Raw genomic sequence first — 24,744 nt, 5'->3', positions numbered from 1 at the left:
CTCCACTCTCCCTTACTCTGGGCTCTCAGCACGGATCCATTGAGTTGGTGAGGTCTGAGAGCCCGAGCTTAAGCCCGAATAAACCATAAACCTTTGCTTTTGCATTTTGGTGTGTTGGGTCCTCGGTGGTCTTTTTGGGGTCCAGTGGATGAGGTACAACAGTTACAATGCCTGTAACCTGAGTTCATGGCCTTCTGATTCCCTGGGTTTTCTTACAAGGACATCTGTGCCTACAGGACACCTACATTTGACCCCTTTTTCACCCAGAACTTGACATTTTAAAAGATTTTATATACTTTTATTTTATGTGTAGGAGTGTTTTGCCTTCATGTATGAAAGTGCACCATGTGTGCAATGCTCATGGAAGCTGGAAGAGGAGGAATGGTTGTTATCTGCCATGTGGGTGCTGGGAACCAAACCCAGGTCCTCTACAAGAGCAGCCAGTGCTCTTAACCCCCAAGCCATCTCTCCAGCCCCTAGAACATGACATTTTGGGTAAGAGATATAAAATCAGGAGTAACAGAGGGAAAGCTTGCCCCTTGGTGGCTGTTGCTGCATTCTGAAGTAACAGCTGACATTTTTTAAAAAGTTTTTTTGAGACAGAGTCTCATGTAGTCCAGGCTGGCCTTGAACTCCATATAAAGCTAATGACCTTGAACTCCTGATCCTCTTGCTTCCACCACACCAAATGCTGGGATTACAGGCATTCACTACCACAGTTGACCTACTCTGATTATTTTTTATAGTCTTTTCTGCATTTTCCCAAATTTTTGCTTTCTTTCTTCTTTCTTTCGTCAGTGCTGGGAAGTGAACCCAGGGCTTCATGCCAGCTAGGTAAGAGTTCTACCAGAGTTAAAGCCCCAGCTTCTTGGTTTGAGTTTGCATTTCCCTAATGACTAATGGTGTTAAGCATCTTTTCAAGTGTTCAGTTAGCATCTCTATGCCTTTTAAGGTGGTGAATCTGTTAAAATATTCTGCCCTTGGGCTGGTGAGATGGCTTGGCAGGTAAAAGTACTTGCTGTGTAAGACTAATGTCCTGAATTCCATCCCTGGAACCCAACCTACAGTGGAGAGAACAGACTCACAAACTTGTTCTCCGATCAAGACTCACTTGCACTGTGACACACATGCCCCCTCACCCCCACCCCAGGATAATAATAAAGAATATTCTTCTTTTTATTCCCTGGTGCTGGAGATCAAACCCAGGGCCTCAGGCAAATTCTCCACAGCTAAATCACACACACTCTCAGCCCACCTTTATAACAAACAAACAGACAAACAAACAAAAAATTGTTTTTAAAAAGCTAAAAGAAAGCCAGGCGTGGTGGTGCATGCCTTTAATCCCAGCTGAGGCAGGCGGATCTTTGAGAGTTCAAGGTCAGCCTGGTCTACATAGTGAGTTCCAGGCCAGCTGGGGCTACAGGGAGACCCTGTCTCAAAAAACAACAACAACAACAACAACAACAACAACAAAAACCTAAAAGAAAAACAACAAATACTGTGTTTTGCTTTGGGTGCTAGGACTAGGAATGATTATTTCCTCTTTTTAAAAAAATTTTTATTTATATTTGATTTATTTATTTATTTATTTATTTATTTATGGTCTTTTTGAGACAGGGTTTCCCTGTAGTCCCAGCTGGCCTGGATTCACTATGGAAACCAGGCTGGCCTCGAACTCACAGAGATCCTTCTGCCTCTGCCTCCCAAGTACTGGAATTAAAGGTGTGTGCCACCATGTCCAGCCCCTTATTTATTTTTTATTTTATGTGTATGAGTGTATTGCCTGCATGTATGTCGTGCAATGCTGCAGAGCTCAGAAGAGAGCTTTGGATTCCCCTGGAACTGGAGTTAAGGACTGTTCGTAGCCACCATCTGGGTGCTGGGAATCGAACCCAGGTCCTCTGCAAGAGCCGTCAATGCTCTTAACTGCTAAGCCATCTCTCCAGCCCTTTATTTCCTCTTTTAAAAGTTTTTTTTTTTCTAAGCCGGGCATGGTGGTGCACTCCTTTAATTCCAGCAGAGGCAGGCAGATCTCTATGAGTTCAAGGCCACCCTGGTCTATATAATGAATTCCAGGACAGCTGGGGCTACAGGGAGGCCCTGTCTCAAAAAGACAAAAAAAGTTTTTACCCAAGTTGCCTAAATGTGTATGTATGAATGCTTTAAGAATGTTTTAAAACTGTGCTCATCCTGTTGGGACACACAACGGCAGTTGCAGAAGGTCCTAACCCTGTTGTGTACAGATGTTACTGGAAGATGGGCAATTTCCAAGTAGCAAGAGTTTTGTTGGGAAATGTTATGATTTCAGATCAAGTCAGGATGTAATTACTCCATTTGCTGTGAGAAAAAGAAATGATATTCTTGTTAGGGTTCCAAACAGCAGCAGTTTCCCCCCTCTCCAACAGGGACCTCACCTTGACCTTTGAAGTCAAGGGAAACAAACTGCTGAGAAGCAGCCTGCCTTTCCTCTGACCTCCAAAGATAAGATAAGCAGATTCTACCTGTTAACCAGAGATTTTAGAAGCTGTTTTTCTCTTATCTTAAGAGGGAAAAAGTAAACGCTTCCAGACCCTAATCCTACCTGCTTTTCCTGCTTCCCCCTCCCTGATTTCTCCCCCAAACATTCCCCCCTTCCACACCCTAAAGCCCCCATATATAAAGCCCCAGCTCACAACCCATGGGCTGCCATCTTTCCCTGACATCTTTCCCTTCCCTTCCCTTCCCTTCCCTTCCCTTCCCTTCCCTGACATACCTCCCTTCCCTTCCCTGACATCTTTCCCTTCCTTGACATCTTTCCCTTCCCCTGACATCTTTCCCTTCCCCTGACATCTTTCCCTTCCCAGAGGGAAAGGCGCCCTGTGCGAAATAAATCTGTATCCCGCTGAGAATTCTATCTGTGCCTCGGTGCCTCATCCATCCGGGATGCTCGTGCTCTCCACCGCACGCTCTCTCCCAACTTTTACCTATCAATTCTATGTTAAGAAAGGTATTGGAACAGATAAGCTGCCACTTTTAGTAAGGAACTTTATTTTTTATATTTTTTTATTTTTTGGTCTTTTTGAGACAGGGTCTCCTTGTAGCCCCAGCTGGCCTGGAAGTAGCTATGTTCCAAGCTAGCCTTGAACTCACAGAGATCTGCCTGCCTCTAAAAATCTATTTATTTGGGTTTTTTGTTTTGTTTTTATTTTTTACTTTTGGTCTTTTTTGAAACAGGGAAACCTGTCTCAAGATGGCAAGATGGCTTTAGTAGGTAAAGGTGCTTGCTGCCAAACTTGATGACCTGAGCTCAACACCCAAGACCAACATGGTGGAAGGTGAGAACTGACTCCTAGAAGTTGTCTTCTGATTTCCACATATGTACAGAGAAACCCACATCCACCCATCCACTCCTATACCCCTACGTATATGCATAAACACACAATAAGATAAATGAAAAAAAAAATAATGTGCAGTATATGTTTGCGTGCACGTGTGTGGGTTGCACATACGTGTAGAGGCCAGAGACTGCTGTTGAGTGTCCTCTATTGCTTTCCACATTAACTTTTTGTTTGTTTTTGAGACAGGGTCTCCCTGTACCCCAGCTGGCCTGAAACTCACTATGTAGACCAGGCTGGCCTTGACCTCACAGAGATCTTCCTGCCTGTGCTCTGAGTGCTGAGGTTAAAGGTGAGTGCCAACACACCCTGCTTTCCACCTTGACTTTTGAGATAGAGTCTCTCTCTGAACTTGGCATTCAGCAATTGCTGATTGGTTAGACTGCTGGGCAGCGGATTTCAGGAATCCTCCTGTTTCCATCCTCTTGCATCCCAGTGCCAAGGGTATAGAGATGCGCCACCAGGCCTGGCTTTTTACGTGGGTGCTAGGGATTGAAACTCAGGTCCTCATGTTTGCACAGCAGGCATTTTACCTACGGAGCCATCTCTCCAGCCCTGATTTCTATATTTTTCATTTTCATTTAGTTGCCAAATGGTCCTACTACAAATTCTAAAATCAGGAAAAAGTCATTAAGTTGATGTAAAATAATAATGCGCTAAATATTATTTATAATAGTTTAAAACATGAAGTCACCTCTTTTAGGACACCTTTGAGACCTCAACTCATTCCAAGATATTACCTCTGAACTCTGTGCTACCTCGATCATTGGCATCCACTTCCCTGTTTTCAAAACACTTCTTTCCTGTTCCATCCCAGCCTCTAAGCTGGGAACACCTAAGGCCAGGGATTTTGCCTTGCTTATCTGCTCTTCTAGTGCTGGGCACAGTGAATATTTACACCAGCCGAAAGCCAGGGGTTAAGGAGGGAAGTTCGGGGGAGGGAGGGAACATCCAAGATTCTTCCCTTCATATGGACAGAGAAGTCAAGGGTAAGCAAAGGCATAGGAGAGTATTAGGAGAGCGTCAATGGGTGCAACTTTGGGGAACTGTCAGCTCCCACCACAGCTTAGGATCATATGATTGCCAGAGGGCAGCCCCCTTTCACTCCATGTCCGCACTTGTTACTGTGGTTTCAAACCTGTGTCCCTCCCAGCACGCAACGTGTGCCTTCATAGCACACAGATCTCCACAGCAAGGAGACTGGACAATTGGCAATGCCATACAACAACACGCATGCATGTCTCAAGGTGGGACTGAGCCAGGGAAGCCAGACTCAAGAACACACAGTGGGCCATCAACGACACAAAGCCCGAAAACAGAAAGACAGTATGAGGGCTTCAGTGGGGGTGTGGAGACTGAAGAGGACCTTGTGAGGTGAAGGTGTTGTCTGTTTACTGATCACAGTGCTGGGTACAACCAGCTCTGACTTTACATTAATATATGTTCTCTGCAGGTATGTTCAATGTCGCCAAAGCAGGAGATGCTCTTCGGGAACACAGCCAGTGTGAGACAGTATGCTGTGGGTGTCTATTAGGACTCTCCTTAATAACCTCTGCGGCAAGGAGAGAGGGACTCACTGTCTTGTTACTGATGACAAGACCGAGGTTGTGAATGGAGAAACAATTCAGCCCACAGTCACAAGCAAGCAGGTGGCAGAACTGAAACTTGACCACAGGGCTCCTGATTCTAGAACTAGAGGACTACCAATGACCCTGACCCCTCTACTTCCTTAAGTGTAAAACAAAGGTTCTGAAGTCTGGTGCAGGAATAGATTTATCTAGAGGGGCTAGAACTGCCCTATCACACATTTTCTTTCTCTGTCTCTTCATAATCAAGCAGTACTCCATCCCTAAATCTGGCTGTCCCTGATCTGTCCCCTATCACATGACTGGTACTATATGAAACCAATGATTGGGCCAGTAAAGGCACTTGCTGCCAAGACTGACGACCTGAGTTCTATCCCTGGAACCCATACGGTGGAAGGAGAGAGCTGACTGATTCCTGTAAGTTGTCCTCTGATCTCTGTATATGCACTGTGGCATGTGGGCACACACAAATTTTTTAAATGTTAACAAATTTTGGGGGTTGGGGATTTAGCTCAGTGGTAGAGCGCTTGCCTAGCAAGTGCAAGGCCCTGGGTTTGGTCCTCAGCTCCGAAAAAAAAATTTTTTTTTAAATATCTGAACCTGTAGATAGTGTGGGGCAAATTAACGTCTTCGCATGCTGAGTTTTCCTGTCATGAACACAGTATCTCTCTCCGTTAGTCTAGTACTTTAAACGGTCAGCATATAGATAGACCCTAGATAGGTTTTGTTACACCTATGTGTTTCTGCCAGTGCGGAAACTATTGTGTCACTGCTTTAGAGACTATTTTCTACTGATAAAGAGAAATAATTTTATTTTTATGTTTTGGTCTTAAGTGCCAACCTCACTTAAATTCTAAGAATTTTGTGCTCATGTTTGGGGATTCCTTGGCATTTTCTATGCAGGCAAGCATGTCATCTACAGAGTTTTAGGGCCGGTAAGATGGCTCAGAGGATAAAGGTGCTTGCTACCAAGCCTGATGACCTGAGTTCAATCTCTGGGACCCACATGGAGGAAGGACTCTCAAAAGGCATCTCTGACCTCCAAATACATGTTTGTGGCACACGAGCAAAAAACACACACATACACACACACACACACACACACACACACACACACAAATGTATTCATCTTTTTTGAGCAGGGTCATACTATGTAGCCCAGGCTGGCCTCAAAGTCACAGAGCTCCACATGCCTCTGCCTCCTGAGCCCTGTGATCAAAAGCATTCTCTACCACGCCTAGTCTAAAATGGAATACATTTTTTTGTTTGTTTTTTGAGACAGGGTCTCCTTGTAGCCCCAGGTGGCCCAGAACTCACTATGAAGACCAGGCTGACCTCAATCTCATAGAAATCTGCCTGCCTCTGTCTCCCAGATCCTGGAATTAGAGGCATACACCACCATGCTTGGCCTAAATGTACTAAATTTTTAATTTTTATTTTATTTATTCATTTGTTTATTTCTTTTGGTCTTTTTGAGACAGAGTCTCCCTGTAGCTCCAGCTGGCCTGAAACTCACTATGTAGACCAGGCTGGCCTTGAACTCACAGAGATCTGCTTGCCTCTGCCTCCCTAGTGCTGAGATTAAAGCCATGCCCCACCACACCCAGCTTGAAAACAATTTCTTTAATTTAACAAAGTGATAAAAAGTCTTATACCCAAACCCTACAGAAACCACTATGGATATGTTCTCTGTGATATTGCCTTATTATTGAACAAGCCCTCTGTCCACAACCAGGAAAATGTGTCAGTGAAATGGTGGCAGCCGTGTCTGTGGCTGTGATACGTGACTATAGCAGTAAAACTAGCAAAACAGAGCTTAAAAAGCACAAGACTGGGGAAAGACTTCAAGGGATCAAACATAGTACCCTATATGTAACTGCAGTTCACAAGGACACAGAAATTCAAGAGCATTCAAATCAGTTAGCCTGAGGACCTTTGGGGAGCTGTGAGGAAGGGGAGGGGTGGAACAGGGACCAAGGAGAACAGGGTAAATGAGAACTGAAAGCTCATGGCAACATGGACCCAAGAAACAGAACGTTTCCACTCTCCGCACCTAAGGTCCTTAACAAAGGAGTGACTAGGGAGAAGAACATCGAGGGGGCCCAGAGGACTTAAAGGGATCCCACATCCAGATCAATTGGAGGGGTCCAGTGTCTCTTCCCTGCCAGGCTGAAGCTGGTCAGGTGGTCGGGCTGGGATGCTCAATCTTGGCCTCAGGACCCCATGCTGAGATTGCCTAGCTGGGAGAGGGCTGCGTTCATCCATTTCCCTGTGCAACACAGAGGGTTGGGGGACCAGGAAAATCTTCAGAAGCCCAGCCTCCTTTGGGCTCTGCTTCCCCAGTTTCTCCCCTCTCCCATCTCATTCTCTCCTTCAGAGGATCCCAAAGAGCCTCAGGCAGCCAGGGGCTTCCTGGCTACCCACCACCCACTGTTGGAGTAGATGCTGGTTCACAAGCGCCCTCCCACTGCCCAGGTTGGCCTCCAAGGCCAGGCTTCCAGCTATGTGCCCTGATTATTTAGAACAAGAGCACAGTGGCCCTGGCTGGGCTCTGGCCTTGATCAAGGGAGCTGCTATTTGGCAGGTCAGGAGAAGGACTGAGGAACTGGGCCCAGGCCCTGACTACAGGCTCAGCATTTTTCGGCAGTGGCTCCAGAGTCCAGCAGAAAGCCAGTCTCCAGCGGGTGCCAACAGAGCCAGGGCAACAGAATGACGGGCTGAAGACACTCATCATCAGGAGCCTGTGCCATTTCCACCTGTGACCTCACATACCCTCCCAGCCATAGGTATTCCCAGTCTCCAGTGCAGAAGACTGAGCGGAGGTCCAGCCAGCTGACAAACACATGCGAGCCACCCCCAGGCCAACCTGCCATCACCCTTTTATGAGGATCACCCTATCCTGACCTTAGTTTCCCTACTAGGGAGAGGAGGAAGACTAGTATCCACCCTTTATCCCACAGGAACAGACTTCTGGGGCAGGACTCTTGACAGGGGTGGAGATCAGGCCAGGGGGTGGGGTTCCCCTACCTGAGCGGCCTGGCCAGGCGGCAGATGAAGAAGCATAGAAAGCTGAGGGCCAGCATGAACAGGAGGAGGCTGCCAGTGGCAGTGAGCACCATGTCCAGGGTGGGTGACAACAGGGTCATCTTAGGGTGAAGAGTCTTTGGCTGTGGCTGTCACCAGAGCCTGTTGACTCTAAAGACTGGGGTCAGTGGCTGTCACACAAGACTACTGGCTCCAAAAACCTGGCCTTATCCCTGAGTTAATCTCCTGGGATTAGCTAGGAAGGCGTTGCTCCTGGCCAGGCCAGGCCCAGCCCGGCAGTTTGCTTCTCTGACTCTAGTCTTGTATGGGGGAGGGGAAAAGGGCTGCTTGATGCTGTTCATTCAACTTTGCCCATTCATTCCTCATTCTAGAACACCCATTGAGCACCTGCTGTATACCTAAATCTGTTCTAGGTTTTAAGGAAACGGTAGCGAAATTACTGACCAGCCAGTATAGGCCATGCATCTATCATGTACCAGGCACCTTGGGGGATGAAGTCTTGGAAGATATGTGAGTATGGCTCATTGAGCTTGCTTACCATGCAGGAAGCCCTGGGCTCCGTACACAGCACTGTATAAACCAGGCAGGGTGGCACATGCCTACAATTCCAGGACTTCGGAGGTAGAGGCAGGAGGATCAGGAGTTCGAGGTCATCCTCAACTACTGTGAAGGTCAGTGTTGTCAATTTATCAGAATCTAAAATTACCTGGGAGATGAGCCTTGGGGTGTAGCTGTGGAGGATTATCGTGACTAAGTGAATCAGGAAGATTTGCTCACTGTGGGTGGTGCCGTTCCTTGGCTAGGATTCTGTATAAGTGGGGAAAAGGAGCTGGGTACGTGCTTATATTCCTAACTCTCTCCTTCCTGATTGTAGGTGTCATGTGACCAGCTGCTTCAAGCTCCTCCTGCCCTGACTTCCCCAACATGATGGATTATACTTTGAACTATGAGTAAAAATAAACCTTTCCTTCTTTTTTTATATTAATTTCATTTATTTATTGTGTTTTTTTTAGACAAGGTCTCCCTGTAACCCCAACTGGCCTGGAACTTCCTAAGTAGACCAGGCTGGCCTCAATCTCACAGAGATCCACCTGCCTCTGCCTTTCAAGGGCTGAGATTAAAGGCATGTGTCACCACATGTGGCTGTTATTTATTTTTTTTAATTTTATCATTCTTCTCATTTTTAAAAGTAATTTATTGAGAATTTCATACATGTATATAAGGTGTTTTGATCAAATCCATGCCCACTCCCTCCCCTCCAACTCTTCCCATATCTCTCCACCACTTTTTCCTGATAACTTTATGTACTCTTTCTTCTTTGATATATTATTTTTATGGGGCTTTTGGCTACTCTAACATTCTCCCTTTTGATGAGGTAACCCTAAAATCTTTTAAGGATTAGATAAGAGCTCCCAAATACTTTCAACATTTTTGGCCTTTGGAACGGAGTAGGTTGCTAAGAGGCCCAAGGACATTGTGAATTTTAGCCAAGAAACTGGCTACTTTTCTTTGGGGTCATTTTACCCTAACTGCCTAGCCAATTCCTACCTCCTATTCTTATCACACCATCCTCTGAAGAGGTTACCCAACTTATGGATAGGGAATTGGGACACAAACCACTCTGGCTTCTTCCATGCTGAACAGGAACCTCTTCTGTGGGTCTATCTAAAAGACTCCCAAATTGCATAACTCTTATCTGTAGGGGGAAAAGAAAGTCCTTGACTGGTGAATAGGAGATGTGAAGGAGAAGTAAAGGCAAGAGTAATTAGCATTACAAGTTCTAGACAGGGAATTAGAAAAAAGTCAGAACAGGACAATTTTCAAATGTTCAGATGAGAGTCCATTGGAATTTCTTGACAAGGGCTTCCAAAGGCATCCCTCTATTGGGTTCTGCCTCATTTTTCTTGTCTGCCAAGGCTGGACTTGAAAGTAATAGACTCAGGACTTACTTTCAGGGTTTTGTTTTGGTTTGGTTTGGTTTGGTTTTTTTTGGGGGGGGGTCTTTTTGAGTCAGGGTCTCCCTGTAGCCCCAGCTGGCCTGGATTCACTATGGAGACCAGGCTGACCTCGAACTCACAGAGATCCGCCTGCCTCTGCCTCCCGAGTGCTGGGACTAAAGGCGTGTGTCACCATGCCCGGCTTACTTTCAGATATTTTGATAGCTGTTGAAGTGGTTAGAATCAGTGTCAGTTCCCTCTCAAAAGCTTCACCAAGTGGAGACAGGATCCAGGCACTCTCAGGCAGTCCCCTGTGTTCTCAGCCCCTATGCCAGAGGGAGGCAGGAACAGGGACCCTCTGGCAGTCTGCTGAGATCACAGCCGCTACACTGACGGAGGTCAGAGCCCACCCTCTCAGGCTGTCTGCTAGGATCTCAGCCTTCAACGTTTCCTTCTTTAAGTTGCTTTTGTCAGGGTATTTTATCACAGCAACAACAAAAGAATAGTGAGTCTGAAGCCAGCCTGGGCTACATGGGACCCTGTCTCAGAAAATCAAAAATAAATAAAGTTCAAAAGGAAAGGAAGCTTGGCTAGGACATTACAGCCACAGTTGCCCAGCCTTGCTCCATTTATAAGTCGGAGAATTATACCCAATCCAGGGCCAAAGCTGGCAATCACTAGAGAGGCCACACAGGCTAGGGATAGAGGAGCTGCTATGGGTCCACTGTTGCCCCCCCATCCAGCCTCTCCTGGGCCCCTACCCCTGTGCTGTCAGGGTGGTGACTGTAGTCACATTTCAGATTTGGAAATGGAGGCTCAGAGTTCCTAGGCCCCTACAAATTACAACACACACACACACACACACACATAGATAAAGCTGGGTGCCCACAAGCCCAGGTCTCCTCTGATCGCATCTGTTTGCTGCTAGGCCTCAGATCCCTCAGCACCGAGAAGCCCAATCTCAGGGAGAGATGTGTGGATCCTCCTAATGCCACGGAGGCCATCTCTTCCTGAGCTCACAGTGCTAGAAGATGGACCGTCCCTCACTTCTCCTTTGACCTAGCATTCTCTCCACTCTCTAATTCAAGTAGCACCAAACTTCACACTAGTCCAAGGATGCAGGCAGATGGGGACTAGTCCCAGGGATGGACAGGGGAACTGCAGCTCAGCAGTGGCCCTCAGTCAGTCCCATCATTCCCTGAACCTGACAGTTTTCTGATTTCCCATTCACAAGAGTACTGATAGTGTACTAAAGTGCGGAGTGTGACCCTAACCTGACTCAGTTCCCAACATCCCTGACAGTGAGACAGAGCCAGTCCCTCTTGATCAGGGGAAGAGATGGAGGCTCAGGTGACCCATCTGAGGATGGCCAAGGGTCACATAAACAGTGCTAATCAACGCCTTCAAAGTTCCCTCCACACATGTGACCCACCCAGGACCACTTGGCATGGACTATCCCCCTAAGCTCACACAGGGTCCCTCTCTGCCTTATCCGGATCCCAGGACATACCTGAAGCCTCCACCACCCAGCCCAATAACTTGATACGAGACCTGTGGAGAGACTCAGTCTCTGGTGGACTCATAGAGGCAATGGTTTGCCTTTAGGGTCCCAGACCAGAGCTCACAGCCCTGAAGGCTTGGGCTAGGAAGGCTCTTCTGAGCAGGTTCCCAAGTGTACCTACCACAAAAATCACTTAGGGAGCTTATAGAGAAAACCCTGCTCCCAAGTGGGTCCTGGGAGGGACACTGGGAATGTTCACTGAAGCAGCCTAAGAGGAAGGTAAGTGTGTTCCTCTAGCAAGGGTCGTGAGGAGGGTCAGCAAGATGATTCAAAGGGCAAAGGTGCTTGCTGCAAATCCTGATGATCTGAGTTTAATCCCTGAGACCCATATGGTAGAAGGAAAGAAATATGACTCTTACAAGTTGTCCTCTGACTTCCACATGGGTACTGTGGCTCATGTATGTATACATACCCATAAGCATACACACAATTAATTAATTTTTAAAAATGGGTTTTTTTTTTTTGGTCTTTTTGAAATAGGGTCTCCCTGTAGCCCCAGCTGGCCTGGACCTCACTATGTAGACCAGGCTGGCTTTGAACTCACAGAGATCTGCCTGTCTCTGCCTCCTGAGTGCTGGGATTAAAGACATGCCCCATCATGTCCTGCTCCAATTAAAATTTTTTGAGTCATAAGGGCCCTTGCTCTGTACCTGCCTGTACTGTTAGGGGCTGCAAGTACTCACAGGTCAGAATTAAAGGGACACTGGGAAAAACAGGGTTTTCTGAAGGAATGACTGTACTCAAACTGAAAAAGAAAGGCTCGATGTGGTGGTATTACACTACCACATAATCCTAGCATTCAGGAGGCTAAAGCTAGAGGATTGAGAGTTGGGGACCAGCCTGGGCTACATAATGAGTTCCAGGCTAGCCTGGGTTATGGAATAAGACCTTGACTCAAATAAATAAATAAACAAATAAGACATAACAGTCACCAGGGGCTGGAGAGATGGCTCAGCAGTTAAGAGCACTGACTGCTCTTGCAGAGGACCTGGGTTTGATTCCCAGCACCCACATGGTGGCTACAAACCATCTTTAACTCTAGTTCCAGGGGAATCCAATGCCTTCTTCTGACCTCCGTGGCATTGTACGACACGGGTGCACTCACATACATGCAGGCAATACACCCATACATATAAACTAAAAATTAAAAATTAAAAAAAAAATTTTTAAAGACATAACAGTCACCAAAAGTAGATTCCTATTCCTCCCACTCCAGACTTCTTGGTCACTTGTCAACCTGTAATTTATTTGGGAAAGAGCCTACTGTCCAGACAGGAGCACAGAGGCCCATAGAGAAAGACAGACTTGCTGAGTGACAGCAGCACTGGGGGTGGACTCCATGTCCCCCGGCTCCCCTGCACCCTGAGCACCCAGGAAGAACAGAAGTGTGGCTGGGGTCAGGTGTCCACTGTCAGCAGAGCACGACTGTCTTTCCCTGGTGCTGAGGCAGGGGTGGGGGGATACAGAGGGGACAAACTACAGCTGGCAGCTGCTGGGCGGAGGCACCCTGCTGAAGGGTGGCTTCAGCTGCAAGGTCTCAGGGGACCTCTGTACCAAGCCAAGCATCTCTGATAGGCCTTGCTGGCTAAGAGTATATATTCTTTCACAGGTGTTATTTATAGCTGTTGTGCAGGGCTCCAGAAGGACTGTGTGTGCTAGGGAGAGTAGGCTGCAGGTCAAATTCAGGAGGGACTTCCCCAGAGAGTGGTGGGCCGGGTGTTGGGGACAGAGCAAGCCTCCAACCCCCAGTTGCTGATGTTCCCTCCTAACAGAAAACAAACAAGGGAGGACCAAGTTGAGGGAGGGGCTCGGTGCCAAGGCATTGCATCTTTAGGTTTCTGAGGGAACACCAGCTGTCCCCACACACACCCCCAGCCCCAGCTCTGTCTGCCAGCTGCCCTCACCCCAAGCTTAGGTGGGTACCATCTCCAAGTAGGGACTTCCCCATGTAGGGACCTCCCTCTGCTGCCCAGGCAGCCAGTGGCAGTTGAGGCCAGTGCAGGGAAGGGAATTTAGGTGGGCGGAAGGCAGCCAGGCCAGCAGCAGGGTGGCGGAAGAGGCGGCCTTACAGCGCAAGGGCAACTCTGGGCCAAGCTGCAGGGGTCAGCCTCGTCTCTACTCCTTACCAGCTGGGTAACTTGGGGTGAGGGGGTCTCACCTTTCTTGCGCCCCAATCTCTCCCCTGGGGAGTGGATCTGGGAGAGGCCCAGGGTTGCCCCTGAGGAGTCAGACCATTCAACCTGGGTTGAGGATTAACCTGAACTGGTGACAGGCAGGTATGAGGGGTAGCGGGCAGCAGCAGCAGCTGGGAATACAGGGAAGTGAACAGAAGGTGGGGGAGGCAGGAGTGCTTACAGAGACTCACACACACACACACACACACACACACACACACCCTGCACATACACATAGGCCTGCTTGCCTGGAGCTGGAAAGGTCTTTTTAGCTCTATGATACTACAAAGCAACACTCAGCACCTGGGGTGGGGAGGTCCCAGGCCTTAAAGCTCTAAGCACTGGGGAGGAACAACCTCCAGGCAGTGTGAGGCTCTTTCCCCTTGAAAGGGAAAAGCTATTGAGGGCAGACTCAGAGAAGGTCGCCAGGAGGCCTGCTGGCACTATGACAGGGAGAGGGGAGTAGAGGTCCCTGATCCAGTCAGAAGAATCGGAAGCTAGGAGGCAGAACAGGCTAACAGGCCAAGCAGACAGCAGGTGTCTGAGGATAAAGCAGCCTGGACAGGTCCCAAAGGAGCCAGAGCAGGCCTTGGCTCACCCTGTCACTCACTCACCCTTGGCATCAACCTCATTTCTTAAGTGAGGGTGTGGCTACCCGAGCTGGAATCAGATGCCCTGGGTTCTGGAGCAAATCTGTCTGAGGCTCACTCCACTGGGGCACCAGGCAGCTCTGTGGGCCTCAGCCTGATCCAGCCAAAGGGCTGCCGTGGGAGGAAAGACAGCTGGCTTGGAGGGAGGTGGAGAACTGGGGCACCCCGCCTGAGGCCTGGGCCACTGCTTTTATAGGCACGTGGGCTTCCTCTGGCCCATGGAGAGGACATGTTCTGCCTCATGGGCCTGGAAGCTGAGTGGGGAAAAGTTGAAGGGGGCACATGTGCCACAAGTCCCTGAGGTGTGTGCCAGGCCCCCTACTCCCTCCTGTGCTGTACCCAGTCCCCACAAGTAGGGCCTCCTTTCCTACTAGGAGACATAGTGATCCCCCATCCTTGCTCTAACAACCAACATCAAGAAAAGAAAGGCAGGGGCCAGGGGGCTAGAGCGACGGCTCAGCAGTAAGAGCACTGGCTACTCTTCCAGAGGACCTGGGTTCAGTTCCCAACACCTACATGGTGGCTAACAACCATCCATAACTCCAGTTCCAGGGAATCCGACACTGTCTTCTGGCCTCCATGGGCATTGTACGACACAGGTGCACTTACATATATGCAGGCAAAACACTCATACACATAAAATAAAAATCAATCAATAGGAAAAAAGAAAAAAAGAAAAGAAAGGCACAGAGAGGGTCTATGACCTTCCTGAGTCACACAGCACATCGATAAGTCTTCCTCCTAACAACCAGATAAAGATTTGGAGATGATTATTCTGTGCAAGGCAATCTGCCAGGCACAGCGCAGGGGCCAATGATTTCAAAATTCTACACATCAATGATTGCACAAATTGCAGAGAACATTACAGATTACAGAAAACTCCTTTCCTTTCCCTATAAGTCTCCCTGTATAGTCCTGGAGGCCTAGACATTGCTATGCAGACTAGGCTTTCCTTGAACTTGGCAATCCTCCTGTCTCTGCTTTCTGAATGCTGGAAATTATAGGCATGCACCCATAAAGACTCTTTGTAGCTCTATGTGCTGGGGATTGTTCCAAATGTTTTTAGCTATATTACCTAATTTAATCCCACAATAACCAAAAGGTAAACACTATTACTATTCCCATTATACAGATGGGAAAATAAAATCACAGAAAGGTTAAGCAACTTGCCCAAAGTCAAACAGCAAGTAAACCAAATCAGAAGTTAGCTTTCTATATAGGTGTCTCCTGCCTCTTGGGGACCAAGTATAACTCCTAACACAGCACCCTGCCTGCTTGGAATTTGCCCTGCACAATACATATCTAATAGGTACACATTATGCTCTGTAGGGGGCCTGGATGACACCAACTGCCTCATGACTCAGACTACAGTCTTCCCAAACATCATTTGTTATTCCACTGCACCTGCGTCATAGTGTCTTGTAGAAGGGGTTCTCCTTGTCCTTTGAGAGATGAGGTCACCCGCCTGAGGTCACATGTCAAGAGCCACTGAAAGTCACTCCTAGGACAGGCTGGATCCAGGTTCCTGAATTTTGCATAACACCCGTGGCGAACTGGACAGTGGAAGTCACGTGGGAATTGGGCAGGGCATGACCCTGGATACACTCCCACCTCTCCCACAAGCCCCTGCTTCAGTTTAACCTGCAGGGATGACCTGGAATAAGGGCACCCACTATCAGACACCCTTTCCACTGCCAGCCCTGTACTGGCTGCCTTCCCTGTGGAGGTACTGGCCAGTCCCCAGACAGCCCTGGGAGGAGGCTGAGGAAGTTCTGGGCTGTGTGGAAATGAGCCTTGAACTTGTAACCTGCTGGGTGAGGATGACACAGCAGAGTCCCCGGGTGGCACATGGACAGTCAGTCAGCAGCTAGGCTCGTACAGCATTGTCTCCACATCCCCACAGGGTCTATGGTCAGCTGCCAGGTTCCCAGCAACTGGGTGATGCACTCAGCAACTGGGCAAGAGGGATGGGGAACCTGGGCCTGAGATAGGCTAATCAAGCCAGGCATGGTGTCTCACACCCATCATCCCAGAACTTGGGAGGTAGAGATAGGAAGATCAGGAACTCAAGATTAGCCTTGGCAGCAACATACTGAATTTGAGATTTAGGCTAGCCTGGGCTACATGAGCGGCTGACTCAAAAAAGGGGGTGGGGGGATGAAAAACACAGTGACCACCGCTAATGAGAATTCAATGGGACAAGGGACAGTGAGATGGCCAGGCCCTGGTAGTTGTTAAGTACTAAGTGCTACCTAGTTGTGGTAATAGTGACAGTCAGTAAACAGTGCTGTTCTCAGTGCTTTGTGGGCATCAGTGCATCTAGTCTCCCACAACTCCAAGAGGTAGGTGCTAAGCTCACTCCCAGGGTACAGAGAGGTAAAGAAATTTGGCCAAGGTCACGCAGCAATTAACAGAAAGGGGAGAAAGTCTTCACCTGGTAACCACTGCATGCAGGGAGCTTTCTGAGCAGTTTAGAACCCAAAATGAACAGAACTCTCAGAACCAGGAAGGGAGGAAGCTCAGAGTTTACATAGCCCAGGAGGTGGGTGGGGGGAAGAGCTGGGACCTGGCCAGGCCTGGCTGACCCCTCATGCAATGTCCTTGCTACCCCAGCATCTGCCAGGACCACCTCTACAGACTGCAGCTGTGACGTGTCAGCAGTTGCCTGGCCTGGTTCCACCTGGACTAGGGGCTGGCAGGCAGCCTGCCATATTCATGTCAGGCAGCTCTGAGGCTCTGGAGCACTTCCTCCTGCCTTGAACATGATGCTGCCTAGGGACACTCTTCCACATGTGAGTGGGCTACTGGCCTCAGCCTTCCTTCCGTCTTTCTCTCCCTCCTTCCCTCCCTGGTCTACTCCTCTGGGGTTACCATTCTGCAGAAGGAGTGAACCATGGGGTGGCTTATGGCTGTCCTCCCATCCCTAAGACAGGGATGCTCATTCCACAAAGCCTCCAAAGTGACCTTCTGAGAACAGACGCTCTTCCGTATGCTCTGCCGTCACCATGGTGATGAGTGGACACCTGCTATCATGTTGGTCCACTCCGAATCCATTTCCCTTCCTGTTTCCTAGGGAAGCCCTCCTCCCCTTCAGCTGGTCCAGACAGGAGGAGCTCCCACCTTGGTCCAGGTGGGCCGATTGGCAGATGCTGGGACTCTCTACATCTAGATGGCGATGCATCGGGAATGTAATGTGAGAGGGACTGAGTACAGAGAGAAAAGTAATGGTTCCCAGGTGGATCAAAGACACACTTGTGAGTTGTGTGATGGTGCCCAGACCGTGAATGCAGCCATGCCTGAAGCTCCCCGCTGAATGGGGGGCCAGTTCATTCTTTCATTGTTTGGTTTGGATTTTCTGTTGCTGGGAGCCCAGAATCTACCCTCAGAACTCCAGTCCAGTGAGCTTTCCTCAGCCCCTTGCATTGTAAATAATCACACTAAGTCATTCATGCTCATCCAGATGTTTCCACCAAAGGGAAGAAATCTGACAAACTAAAGGTGGGCAGACATGTTTCACATGAATGGAACAGAGTGTGCAACTCAACAGAAGTTTCCAACTTGGAATCCACATGTGTAGAATTAGAGGCCGTTATAGCCAGGCATGGTAGTTCATACCCTTAATCCCAGCACTTGGGAGGCAGAGGCAGGAGGATCACTCAAGTTTGAGACCAGCCTGGTCTACATAGCAAGTTCAAGGCCAGCCAGAGCTATACAGTAACATGTTATCTCAAAAAAGAAAGGAAGGTAGGAAGGGAGGGAGGGAGAGAGGGAGGGAGAGAGGATTAACTGGAAGCAATTCCTGGACAGGATTTGTCCAGCACAGCTATAGGCCTAATCTTCCCAGATGTTGTCATGGTTCCATTTAACTGAAGGTTCTGCCGGGCATAGTGGCACGCGCCTTTAGTCTCAGCAGTCGGGAGGCAGAGGCAGGTGGATCTCTATGAGTTCAAGGCCAGCCTGGTCTACAAAGTGAGTTCCAGGCCAGCTGGGGCTATGTCTCAAAAAGACAAAATAATAATAATAATAATAATAATAATAATAACTGAAAGTTCTGAATGTCTGTTGTGTGCCAGGCCCTGTGTTGAAGCTGCAGATGCCAGCTCTGCCCCTGGGTCCTTAGGTCTAGGGGCAATCAGTCTCCAGAGATCACTAACACAGAGTGATAGGGCCCAGTTCCCGTCTTAGATGGGAAACCAGAGACACAGAGGGGTGATGTGACTCGCCCAAAGTCCCTCAGCAAAAGAGGGACAAGACCAGACATGCTTGGCCCCAAGTCGAAGACCTTTGCCCTTAGCTGCTGGGTGGCAGGTGTGGGGACGGGCTGTCATTTCTCTGAGGCGGTTTGTTCCACTTGAGAGCCTTCAGCATGGCTTTAAAAAGTTAAAAGGAACAGAAACCCATGGTACCCTCGACTCCCTGCTCAGTCCAGTGCTCAGGGAGGGACATTACCGACACTGTCCCATAGAGTTCACAGTTCAAACCCAGCATCCCCTGACAGCTGGGCCTCGAATGCTTTCCTGGGAACTCTTGTCACCCCCAGATGAACTAGCCAGCCTCTCTCACATATCGGCCCTCCACTTCTAAGACCCAGCTGATGTGGGCTTTATACCTCCTGTGCTACTCAAGAAACAACCCCTGGACCACTGTTTATGGAGCTGTTCAGATCCTCCAGGGGCCAATAGTACAGCTCAAACCCTTCCTTGCTGGAGGCAGGAGGCAAGGAGAGGCCAGGCTAGTACAACTCAGGAAGACACCGCAAGAGGAAGAATGGAGGGATCGAGGTTCACCAGGACCCTTTCCAGACACTTTGCACAGCATCTCAGCAGCTAGGGGTGAGCACCAGTCAAGGAGCAGGAGATGGCTTCATGCACCTCAAGGGTCTCCCGGGCTGGCCACCCTCAGGCCCTTCCCCCAGCTCCACCAAACCGCCACTGGGCCCAGTGCATCCTTCAACCCCAGGCCTGGCACTCACTGAAATTGGAGCCTCCAGCCCCCTCCAGCTTCTTTCCCAGATCATGTGAGCCCTAAACTACACAACCCTCCCTCATCTCGTCTTCTCCATTAACTTCTGGCCCATCACTGAAACCACATTCACATGAAACCTACCAAAGCCATCTGCATAGGCCTGGGGCTCACAGCTGGAATACATGTGTAGGGTGGGGCCTTCTCACGAACTTCTCCTGGGCTCATCTGGTGAGACCCAGCCTCTCTAGTCTTCCCCAACACTGGGTATGGAGGAAAAAAGACTGGGTTTGGAGGAGGTAGACCTGGGGGTCAAGTCCTGACTGCGGAGCTGAATGTGACCACTTTGAAAGCTTTGAGTTCCTCGGTTTTACCCCAAACCCAGCCGAAGTTTCAATGCAGCAGGAGGTATCTGTTCAAAGACTCGATGGACAGAGTGTATGTGGAAAGCGCTTGGTAGGGGCTTTATTATTTATTTAGTTTTGCAGCACTGGGGATGAAGCCCAGGATAAATGAGCACTCCGCCGCTGAGCTACACCACCTTTACTTTGAGGTCATCCTCATTTTAGAATACACAGAGAGATTAAGAAATTCCGATCTACGGTCACACAGCATAGAAACAACAGAGCTGGGATAGAGTCTAAACTGTCAACTCCAAGGTTCAAGCTGTTTGCCATTATGGCAAAGCGAGTCAGCCGAGGCTTCAGGAGTGGAAGGAACTGCTTAGTGATGATGCTCAGCAACGAAGCTCTGGCCTAGAAGAGGGTGGCAGATGGGCCATGCCAGAGTTTGTGCTCTTTACTGACACCAGAGCATCACCCTAATGTTCTCTTCCCCAGAAAGAACCTGAAGTCCAGAGAGGTTACATGACTGCCCAAAATCACACAGCCAGGTAGCTGAAGAATCAGGACAAGTGTGCCCAGGGCTATTACCAGAGAGGAGTCCTAAAGATGTGCTGGAAGTTTCTCAGCAGGAGTGGAGGGAAGACTGAGTGAAACGGCTTGTGCAGAGGCGGAGCCATGAAAGACTCTGGAGAAATCATAAGGCATGTGCCATGGCTAGGGCAAGCGAGAAGTCTGGCCTTTAAAAAAAAAAAACAGTCAGTGGGCCTGGAGAGATGGCTTATAAGTTAAGAGCACTGGCTGCTTTTGCAGAGATCCAGGTTTGATTTCCAGCACCCACATGGCGGCTAACAACTGTTCGAACTCCAGTTCTAGGGATCTGACACCCTCTTCTGGCCTCTGATGGCAATGCACAACTCAAGTGCATACACTCATACACACAAAATAAAAATTTAAAAAAAAAATTTTTTTTTTGGTCTTTTTGAGACAGGGTCTCCCCTGTAGCCCCAGCTGTCCTGGAACTCACTATGTAGACCAGGCTGGCCTTGAACTCAGAGTTCCGCCTCTCAAATGCTGGGATTAAAGGCGTGCGCCACCATGCCTGGCTAAAAAATAAATAAAATGTTTTAAAAAATCAATGTGTAGGCTAGGCATGGTGGCACATGCCTGTAATTGCAGCACTCAAGAGGCAGAGGGAGGCAGATATCTATGAGTTGGAGGCCAGCCTAGTCTAGGTAGTAAGTTCTAGGCTAGCCACAGCTACATAGTGAGACTGTCTCAAAAGAAAAAATCAGTATGTGTCTGCATGCATCTGTATATGTACAAGTATGCATGTGCCTTGGCGTGTGTGGAAGTCAACCTTGGGTGTCGGTCCTCACCAGAAGGACCTTGAGACAAGGGCTCCTTGTTGACTGTTGATGCTAACTGGCCTCTGAGCTTTCAGTGATTCTCCCATTTCCACTTCTCAACTTGCTATGGGAGTGCTGGGGTTACAGTAACTCACTGCTGTGGCCAGCTTTACGTGGGTTCTGGGGATTGAACTCAGGTCCTCGGGCTTTTGTGGCAAGCGCTCCACCTACTGAGCCATCCTCAGCCCCAAGCCTGGACTTTTTTTTTTTTTTTTTTTTTGAGACAGAGTCTTCCTGTAGCCCCAGCTGGCCTGGAATGCACTATGTAGATCAGGCTGACCTTGAACTCACAGAGATCTGCCTGCCTCTGCCTCTGCCTCCTAAGTGCTGTGATTATAGGTGTGCGCCACCACTCCCGGCAAGGCTAGGCTTTTATGTGGATTATTTCCACTTGGCTACTTTTTTTTTGTTTGTTTGTTGCTTAATATTTTCTCATTGTGTGTGTGTGCACATTTTTGTTAGTTTGGGGTTGTTGAGGGTTTTTAAAAAATATTTTATTATTTTTATTCTATGTGTATGATTGTATTGCCTGCATGTATGTAAGTGCACCTGTGTCATGCAGTACCTGCAGAGGTCAGACGAGGGCATCAGATCCCCTGGAACTGGAATTATGAATGGTTGTTAGCTACTATGTGGGTGCTGGGAATCAAACCAAGTCCTTTGCAAGAGTAGTTAGTGCTCTTAACCACTGTACTATCTCTCTAGCTTCTGTTGAATTTTTTAAAATATTGTTTTTTTTAAATATTTTATTTGTTATTCTTATTTTATGTTATGTGTATGCATGTATTGCCTGCATGTAGGTAAGTGCACCCGTGTCGTGCAGTGCCTGCAGAGGTCAGAAGAGGCTGTCAAGTCCCCTGGAACTGGAGTTATGGACAGTTGTTAGCGGCCATGTGGGTGCTGGGATTGAACCTGGGTCTTCTGCAAGAACAGTCAGTGTTCTTAACCGCTGAGCCATCTCTCCAGCCCTAAAATATTGCTTTTTAAAAAATTTATATGTATGAGTGTTTTGCCTGCATGTACGTTAAGTGCGTTCATGTCGTGCAGTGCCCACAGAGGTCAGAAGAGGGCGTCAGTCCCCTGGAACTGGAGTTACAAATGGTTGTTAGCCACTATGTGGTACTGGGAATCAAACCTGGGCTCTCTACAAGAGCTCTTAACCACTGAGCCATCTCTCCAGCCCTGTTTTGTTTTGTTTTTTAAAACTCTTTTAAAATTTTTATTTATGCGTATGCATGTATGCATGTTATTGCCTGCATGTAGGTAAGTGCACCCATGTCATGCAATACCTGTGGAGGTCAGAAGGGGTTGTCAGATCCCCTGGGACTGGAGTTACAGACAGTTGTTAGCTGCCATGTGGGTGCTGGGATTCAAACCTGGGTCTTCTGCAAGAACAACCAGTGTTCTTAACCAGTGAGCCATCTCTCCAGCCCCCCAAGTTTTTTGACTGTATGTTTGCTTTGGTTTGCTGAGATGGGCTGGCTTTGAACTCTCAGCAATCCTCCTGTCTCAGGCTCCCAAGTGCTGAGATTACAGATGTAAGTTACCACACTCCATTCTAATTCTTGTTTGTTTATATATATATTTTAAATTCTTCTTTAAAATCCTAGCTCTTGACCAGAGGCATAGCTCAGTGGTAGATCACTGACCAACCTTGCACAAGGCCCTGGGTTCCACCTCAGAATTGCAAATTAATTAATTAAAAGCCCAGGTGCCTCTCTTCAAGATAGCACTGGAGTCCAGGGCTGGCAGCTCCAGTGTGTCTGTAACCAGCTTTTGACTCTGCTTTAGAGGTCAGATAACTGAGCTCTGGGTGTGGTGAGGCAAGTCAAGGCTGCACATCTAGTCCAAAATGAATGGGATGGGGCTGGGAATGTAGAGTGCTTGCCTAGCAGGCAGCAGACCCCGGGCTGGTTCTCTAGCACCACAGAAACATGGCAGAGTGGTACGCACCTGTAATCAGCACTCAGGAGGACCAGACAAGGTCATCCTCAGTTCCATAGTGAGTTTGAGGCCAGCTTGAGTTACATGAGACCTTATTTTTGTTTCTTGTTCTTTTTTTTTTTTAAAGGAAATTAAAACAACAACAACAACAACAAACCCTAACAGAAGGAAACTGTGGCTCCTGCAGCCTCACTCTGAAGCCAATCCTAGATAGCCATGGAAAAAGTATAACCATGCCCAGGCCATCCTGAGGAAACAGAGGCTCATGGGAGATGGAGCAGGGCTTCAAACTGATGTGCACAGAAGGGGAGAAAGGGTGCGGGGCATCGGAGAATATTCGAGAAAATAAAGTAGGATTGAGTTTTCTCCTTTTCTTGCCAAGTTAGCTGGCCCAGGATTCTCCTAACTCCATTTTTATCTCCCTGTAGGATGGCTGGTATTACGGATGGGCACCTACTGCATGCATCCAACTTTACACGAGTTCTGGGACTTGAAACTCCAGTCTTCACCTGAGTGGCAAGTATTTTGCCTACTGAGACAGAGGTTTTACATTTCCTCATGAAGTAAACACACGCGTATCATACGACCAGCAATTCTGTTCCTAAATACTTGCTCACAAGAAACACAAGTCCATCTACACGAAGATTTATACAGAAACGTTCAAATGTGCCTTATTATAACACCCCCAGGCCAGAAGGTTTAAACGTGCAAATGACTTTATCAATGATGCTGGGATATTGACATATGGACTAAGGTTCACACTAGAAGGAAGAGTTTCTGACACGGCAAGTGGCAATCCTTCTCAGAAATATGGCCGAGGGTGTCACTCACACTTAACACACTTAACACAGTCAAGAGGGAGGGAGGAAGGGAGATGTATTATTGATTGGATTTCATCAAAATGAAAAAAAAAACCTCTTTAGAATTTTTTTTTTTGGTTTTGGTCTTTTTGAGACAGGGTCTCCTTGTAGCCCCAGCTGGTCTGGAACTCACAGAGATCCACCTGCCTCTGCCTCCCAAGTGCTGGGATTAAAGGCATGTGCCATCACATCCAGCTGATTTATTTATTTTTATTTTATGTGTATGAGTATATTGCCTGCATAGGTGTAAACACACCTGTGTTGTGCAATGCCTGCAGAGGTCAGAAGAGGGCATTGGAACTAGAGTTACAAACAGGTGTTATCTGCCATGTGGATGCTGGGATTATATATAATATATATATATATATATATATACACACACACATATGGAGGGAGAGAGAGCATTCTATTAGTCTGCCATGTGGATGCTGGGATTATATATATATTATATAATATATATATATATATATATACACACACATATGGAGGGAGAGAGAGCATTCTATTATAGAAAAGAGAAATACAATGCTATACCCTTATGTAAATAAACTTTAAAATGTAGATTAAACATACATTCCTAAAAATAGAACTTACCAAAGCTGACCGAAGAGGACGGAAAGGACCTGAATAAAGTCGAAACCAGTTAAAAATCTTTCCACAAAGAAAATACCAGGCTAAAATGATCTCACAAGTAAATGCTACCAAATTTCAAGAAGTCAGTTATCGTGATTTCACCCACACTTTTCCAGAGAACAGTAAAAACTACCATCTGATACAATGAGCTGAATCAGGGCAATCACCAAAGTCAGAAGAAGGACAGGAGAATTCTAAACAAGATGCCACCACGGGAGCCAAACACACAGAGCGAACAGCCAGGTGTGTCCTAGGAACCCAAGGTTTC

The 24,744-nt window shown here is 47.8% G+C and overlaps 1 protein-coding gene across 4 annotated transcripts in view; it reads right to left on the bottom strand.

Moving 5' to 3' along the window:
* Alpl (alkaline phosphatase, biomineralization associated) overlaps positions 1-24,744 on the bottom strand; it is a 67,104-nt gene that overhangs the window by 23,466 nt on the left and 18,894 nt on the right. Inside the window, exon 1 of one of the 4 annotated variants that reach the window (XM_017799514.2) lies at positions 14,292-14,309. The exons of the other annotated variants lie outside the window; for them this stretch is intronic. The gene's annotated coding sequence lies outside the window, so the exon portion shown is untranslated. Of the gene's footprint in view, positions 1-14,291; positions 14,310-24,744 lie in introns of those variants that run through there. 4 annotated transcript variants of the gene reach the window in all.

This window comes from Nannospalax galili, unplaced genomic scaffold, assembly GCF_000622305.1.
Source record: "Nannospalax galili isolate Female #2095 unplaced genomic scaffold, S.galili_v1.0 scaffold2019, whole genome shotgun sequence".
Classification (NCBI taxonomy): domain Eukaryota; kingdom Metazoa; phylum Chordata; class Mammalia; order Rodentia; family Spalacidae; genus Nannospalax; species Nannospalax galili.
This window is presented reverse-complemented; position numbering and strand designations above follow the sequence as displayed.